Source organism: Rattus rattus, chromosome 1 (assembly GCF_011064425.1).
Source record: "Rattus rattus isolate New Zealand chromosome 1, Rrattus_CSIRO_v1, whole genome shotgun sequence".
Classification (NCBI taxonomy): Eukaryota; Metazoa; Chordata; class Mammalia; order Rodentia; family Muridae; genus Rattus; species Rattus rattus.
In genome coordinates this window covers 155,917,817-155,924,960 of record NC_046154.1, presented here as the reverse complement: position 1 = coordinate 155,924,960, position 7,144 = coordinate 155,917,817, and the positions used below count along the sequence as shown (strand labels likewise).

The following is a 7,144-nucleotide window of genomic DNA, read 5'->3' as shown; positions in this document are numbered from 1 at the left end:
CGGGCGGACCCGAGCGCGCTCGGCGGGCACCCCCCGCAGCGGCGGCTGTCCCACAGCGGAGCCCTCCCCGACTGGGTGGCGCCGCGGGAGTGGGCTTACTGTTCCACCCCACGGGGAAGCCAGGAGCCCCGCCCCGTAACCCCGAGGGGCCCCCAGCACGCAGGTTCCTGTGGAACTCTTTCGCTCCAATAAGTTCCTTCCAACCATTCCTGTTTCAATCCACGAGTGTCCCTGACGCTCCGTGCCCCGGTGCACCCAGCACCCCTGATGCCACCCGGGAGTCAGGTGAGGGGTGTCCTCCCTCTTATCTTCGGTTCTCACCAATCGCCTCCGATTTAGGAGTCAGCTACCGAACCCCGATTCCCCGAGCCAGTCTCGAATGTTATGGTGCGAAGGTATGACGGAGGGAGCTGCTCCGGGTATGCATCTCCGTGCCGGGACCCTGCGCCGATCCACTCGCGCCCGCCGCAGTCGCCGTGCGGACCCTTTCTGTAAGCGCGCGGCCAGCCATAGTTTTGGGAGTCACGGTGGCCGAGTGGTTAAGGCGTTGGACTCGAAATCCAATGGGGTTTCCCCGCACAGGTTCGAATCCTGTTCGTGACGGTAGCTCATTCTTTTTTTCCTCCCCCTCAAACCACTGGTTGAGTGGTTGAATTCGGAAGTAAAAAGGCTGCACCAACTCCTTGGGTTAGATTGGGGTAACATACAAACCGAATTGGGCACAGCTGTACTCACTGCTAGAATGCCAGGCACTTTTAGAATTCTATAACATTTCGTGGGATGATAAAGAGTTGTTTTGTTTGGGAAATCTGGGTGCTGTGCATCTATAGTCAGACCTAGAATTTCTAAACAGGGCATCTTTGGAGAATGTGACCAAAAGTGAAACCTTGATGTCTAGTGACTGGAGACCCGAGAAGCAAGTGTTCTCTCATTTGGGTTTTTCTTTTTGAATGTTACACAGGACCTCTTGTATCCAGGCTGCCCTTGAACTTGCAGCTAAGAATGACTTTGAATTTCTCACCTTCCTGCCTCTGCCTTTCAAGTACTAGAGTTACTGGTACCAGGTTCCGTGCTGCTCAGGACTGATGCTAGGGGTTCGAGCATATGCTAGGCAAGCATTCTGTTGAGCTACATGCCCTAACCCTCATCTGCATTTTCCTGAGATTAACCTCGGGTATCACAGGCCTAGGAGGAGGCCTAGTTGAGGATTTGATAGGTACCAGATGCTGGTTAAAATCTTTTTTTTTTTTTTCTTTTCCTTTTCAAGGAGCGTAGCAGAGTAGTAGAGACAGGCCCCAGAACAGATGGAAACGACCCATCTGAATTTCCTCTTCTCTACTGTAGCACCGTCTGTCCCCAGAGCTGGTTAAAATCTTAACCAGGCTAGGAAGCTTCATTCTCAGGGTCACTTTCCTGAGCGTCCCCGCTTCCCTCTGGGTAGCCACCGCAGCCCACGCCTTTGCACCTTACGCTAGTCCTCACCCTTCTGCGACTGTTTTCAGTGAGCCTCACGCACCGAGTCTGCTTGCTTGTCTGCTTTTAGAGACAGTTTCACTATAGCCCAGGGTGGCCTGCACAGTCCATGGCAGTCCTTCTGCTTCTGTCCCCTAAGTGCTGAGATTACGTGGATGAGCCACCACACCCACTTTGCAAGGAATCTCTTCTCCCATAAAAAATAAACTCTACTTATTCTGCCTTATACATATGTTTTTGTTTTTTTTTTAAGATTTATTGGGCTGGAGAGATGGCTCAGCGGTTAAGAGCACTGACTGCTCAGGACCTCTTCCTGAGTTCGGTTCCCAGCAACCACATGGTGGCTCACAACCATCTGTAATGGGATCTGATGCCCTCTTCTGGTGAATCTGAAGACAACTACAGTGTACTCATATACATGAAATAAATAAATAAATCTTTTTTTTTTTTAAGATTTATTCATTTATTATATATAAGTACACTGTAGCTGTCTTCAGATACACCAGAAGAGGGCACCAGGTCTCTTTACAGATGGTTGTGAGCCACCATGTGGTTGCTGGGAATTGAACTCAGGACCTCTGGAAGAGCAGTCGGGTGCTCTTAACCGCTGAGCCATCTCTCCAGCCCCCCTACATATGTTTTAAGTCATACCCTGTGCTACGTGATTTAAAATGGATGAGTGTATAGAGGACCCACCACTTGTCAGAGACAGTCTTTATTTGGAAAGCTGTAGTAGGCTGGGTCAGGTGGTACCTGCCTTTAATCCCAGCGCTCAGGAGATAGAGGTGGGTGGGTCTCTGAGAACTCAAGGCCAGCCTCTTTACTCACAGTGCTTCCAGACGGCCAGGGCTACAAAGTGAGACCCAGTCTGCCTGTGAGGACTACAGGAATTTGTATATGTTTGGATGTACTGAGGCAGCCGTACAACCACACACCCTAAGCCCTTCAGTGGCTATGTGTGTAGACGACCTGAGTCCTCTCTTAGCCGGTTTTTATAACATTCCACCTCTTGGTTATCTGACCTTGCCAGAGATGTTCCATGGTTGACACACTCTCTCAGCTCCATGTTGGAGTCTCCTCTGGCTGGATGTGATGTCCCACATTTACAACCCCTGCACGTGGGAAACCGCAGCAGGAGGATTGCTGTGTAACTCAGTTGCTGGAGTACTAGTGCATATGAAGCCTTAGGTTCAATCCCTAGAACTGGGATTCTGATGGGTAATCCACACACCCACCTGTAATCCCAGCACTCGAGAGATGGAAGCTGGAAGGTCAGAAATTCAAAGTCTTTCTGCTGCTATGTAGCAAGTTTTAGGCTATCCTGTGCTACATGAAACTCTGTCTTAAAAAAAAAAAAAGAATTCTGATCACCTGTTGCCCATCTTGTCCACCCTAACCTTACAGGAAGTCATTGTTCACACAGACAAGCCACTCAAATCTTTTACCTTGCCATGGGAATGCACAGGTGAGGTTGTGTGTGTGTTGGTGTGGGTTTTGTTTGTTTGTTTTTGTTGTTGTTTTGTTTTGTTTGGCATCTTTCCAACAAAGCTTTAAACACAATTGTGATCAAAGATTTGACAGTAACTAACAGCAGAACCAAGAGTTGACCAGCAGAGGGCAGTCAACAACTATGTTATGAAGGAAAGAAGCGCACCCTTTCATCCCCACCCCAACCCACACACACACACACACACACACACACACACACACACACACACACACACACACACACACACACACACACACACACACACACACACACGGTGGAGGGGGGAGAGAGAGAAAACAAAATGGAGGTTGCAAGCTTGAGTTCCTGAAGATCATCCATCCGTTCGCTCTTAGATGCTCATTCAGAATGTTTACGTGTGAAGCACCAGGTGTTCCGAACTTCCCATCCAGTAGATACTTTGCATGCTGGCACGTCGTAGGGATCCCAAGAAGGACAAGGCTGAAGCAGGAGGATCAGGAGTTAGGGGTCAACTTGGCCTACATTCAAAGCCAGTCTGGGCTGTAATGAGACCCTGTCTCAAAATCAATTTTAAAAGAATTAATATATCTACCACCACCACCACCACCACCACCACCACCACCACCACCACCACTACCACCACCACCACCTCCTCCATCGTTATTTTGTCTCTAGGCTTCCTCTCAGTCCTTCCTTTCCCACTCTGTGTTCCACATCAGCAGAGGGCATCCGGTCCTGTGTCCTCTGTGTTGCATGAACTGTTGTCCCCGTTCCTGTTCCACTCAGACTTTTTGGTTCTGGTATTTGGCCTTGCTCCTCCTCCCTGATCCTGCTCATTCCTCTGTAATCTATTACTTTGTCTTGGTTAGGGTTACTATTGCCGTGATGAAACACCATGATCAAAAGCAAATTGGGGAGGAAAAGGTTTATTCTGCTCACACTTCCACATTGTAGTCCATTGAAGGAAGTCAAGAACTCAAGCAGGGCAGGAACCTGGAGGCAGGAGCTGATGCACAGGCCATGGAGGGGTGCTGCTTACTGGCTTGCTCAGCCTGCTTTCTTACAGAACATTGGCTTGCTTACCGGCCCAGGTATGGCCCAACCCAAAATTGACTGAGCCCTTCCCATCCATCACTAATTAAGAAAATGCCCCACGAGGTTACCTACAGCCTGACCTCATAGAGGCATTGTTTTAAATTACAGTTTCCTCCTCTCAGATGACTCTAGCCTGTGTTGAGCTGACATAAAATTAGTCGGCACAACCTTGAAATTTTCCTATTCCATAGAGTCAGCACTTCATGAATTCAGGACAAAGACACACACACACACACACACACACACACACACACACACACACACACCCCTTCACTCGACAATCCCTAGTCACTTTTATTGTTTTAGACAGGGTTTTTGTTTCTTTGTTTTCTGAGACAGAATTTCTCTGTGTAGCTCTGGCTGCCCTAGAACTCATTCTGTAGATAAGGCTATTGCAGGCTGGTCTAGAAATGGCTATGCAACCCAGGCTAGTCAAACCCGTCTTTCCTTGGCCTCTTCAGTGTTTTAATTATAGGCAAGCTCCAGCATTCTTGGATATTTTGTACTTTCAAGACAGGGCTTCTCTATGTACCCCTGGCTGTCTATCCGGTAGCCCTGGCTGTCCTACTGAAAGACCACCGGGGTGGGGAAGACCCCCACTCAAATCTCGAGATGACGCAACCCCCAAGAACTCACGAGAAACCGATTTTGATGTAATAAACAAGAGTTGTATTTGAGGAACCAGAGCTCTGGGGACAACACATATCTCACACAGGAGACAGAGGAGTCGACCCCGAGCCCAATTAGGGGAAGGGATTTATAGGGAAAATTACATAGGTAGTTGGCAACAGTCACACAAAGCAATTTCATTGGTTTGTAACTTGGGCTCAGTTCAACTCTAGGCCACCCTGCTTCTGGGGCAAGCTGACCCTAACTCTCATTTTTCTCAGGACTGTTGAGTCAGGCCTTATCGAGGCCAGATGGTTTGTGGTGGCTATAGCCAGGCTACATCCCCAAAATATGATATGTTATTCTTTGCTGTGAGGTGCACTTGTCCTCACAGCAGGGTCAATGGGGGATAGTTTAAAATCTTTATTCCTTCACTAGAATTTACACTGCAGGCCACGCTGGCCCCTGTCTCCTGAGTACTGGCCTTAAAGGTGAGCACTACCATACCCCAGCCTGTTTTGATCTAGCAGGTCTTTCTATAGAGTCCAGGCTGGTCTAGAACTTGCTGAGTAGTCAAAGATGGGCTCCAGCTCCTGTCCCATCTTGATGCTGGGGTACTGAACCTGGGACACTGGCATGTAAGTCCACTGACCTCAAGTTTTGGCCTGGACCTGAGTTCTCAGTGTTCTTGCTTCAGCCTTCTCGTCCTTGGGAGCACAGAGGAGTAACACTGCCATATTCTTGAGCAGCTTCAGGGATAGACCTCACTGGGGCATTCAGGAATGAAGACGTGACATTTCCTATGGACAGAAACATGGATGCAGGAGAGTTGGAATCTGGTGGTCAGGGCTCTCTGGGGGGGAAACTACACCACCCCGAAGGAAGCTGTGTGTTTACTTAGTTGAACGGAGAGACAAGAAGAGAAGGAGGTTATTACAGACATCAGAACAGGAGGCAGGGTTTGTTGATCTCAGTAGGAGCCATGAATATGAGGGACGAGGGAGAGAGCCAGCATGGCCATTTTCTGCACACGCCATTAACTCCTGCACATGGGTCATAGGCCATCCTGAGCTTCCTGCCCATTTTCCATGGGTCTGAGGTTATGGTACTTGACATGGTTGTACCCAGGTCATGGCACACGTACACAGGACTTCCTGTCCTCCCCAGGCATTAAAGTTTTTTGTGTGTACATGGAGTGTGTTGGTGTGCCTGTGGACGTGACAGGGCAGCTTTCAGGATTCCTTTCCACCATGTGGCCGGGACAGAGGGATCAAACTCAGAAGTGCCTTTAATTGTCGAAACCTTTCACTGCCACTGGCTTTCATTTTTGTTTTTCCAAATAAAAATGTTTGTCCTTCTGCCTCTGGTGTACTGTATTTACATTTCCCCTTTCTCCCACCAACTCCTCATGTTGTTCCCCAACCCTCAAATTAATGGTTTTGGTATTTTTGGCTTGGGTTTTGTTTTTTCTTTTTGTTTTTTGAGGTATGGCTTCACTATACAGCCAGACTGGCTTTGAACTTACAGAAATACATCAGCCTCTACCTCCTACCTCCTAAGAGCTGCAAAAAGGTGTGCCCCCCTCACACTAACACACACACACCCACACCAGCCTCTGCTCTCTTTCTCACACACACCAGCTTCTCTCTCTCTCTCTCTCTCTCTCTCTCTCTCTCTCTCTCTCTCTCTCTCTCTCTCTCTGTCTCACACACACACACCAGCCTCTCTCTCTCTCTCTCTCTCTCTCTCTGTCTCTCACACACACACACCAGCCTTCTCTCTCTCTCTCTCTCTCTCTCTCTCTCTCTCTCAGCCTCTCTCCACACACACACACACACACACACCAGCTTCTCTTTAAGACACCCACACACACAGACACAGACACACACACACACACACACACCAGCCTCTCTCTCTCTCTCTCACACACACACACACACACCACCCCACTCTCTCCCTCTCTCTCTCTCTCTCACACACACACACACACAAAACCAACCAGCCCCCCCACACACACACACAAATTGCTGAGTCCATTTAGTGTTTTTCATATGTATTTCTGTTAGGACTCACCACTAATTGGATAACCTGTTAGGGGTCTCAACCCTGAGAAGACAAATTCTTCCTCTCTCAGGAGTCATTGCTTGTGTAGATTTTCATCTAGAGGTGGGGCTCCATGAGATTTCCCTCATCCATACTGACCTGTGAACTGGTGATAGAACCATTCCCATCTTCTTTGGTCATATTGTTGGGGTTTCATGGGTGCAGTTCTCTGCTGTATATAGAAAACACTCTCACAGCCAAGTCCGTGTGCTCTGGTTCTTCCAATCTTTCTGCCCTTCTTCCTCAATGTTCCCTGGACCACAGATGTAGGGCTATGTTGAAGATGTTATCAGTTGGTACTGGACATCCCATAGTCTCTGCATTTTGACCAGCTGTGGCTTTCTGTTATGGTCTCACGTCTGCTTTAAAATGAAGCTTCTTTTTGGTTCTTTTTTT

At 48.5% G+C, this 7,144-nt stretch overlaps 2 non-coding genes across 2 annotated transcripts; one reads left to right on the top strand and one right to left on the bottom strand.

Moving 5' to 3' along the window:
- The first annotated feature begins 521 nt into the window (after window positions 1-521).
- Window positions 522-603, top strand: Trnas-cga. The gene has a single exon. It is a non-coding gene; the product is annotated as a tRNA-Ser (tRNA).
- Window positions 604-1,267: 664 nt separating this feature from the next.
- On the bottom strand, window positions 1,268-1,395 carry LOC116890484. Its single transcript, XR_004386672.1, has one exon. It is a non-coding gene; the product is annotated as a small nucleolar RNA SNORA55 (small nucleolar RNA).
- Between the last annotated feature and the right edge of the window lie 5,749 nt (window positions 1,396-7,144).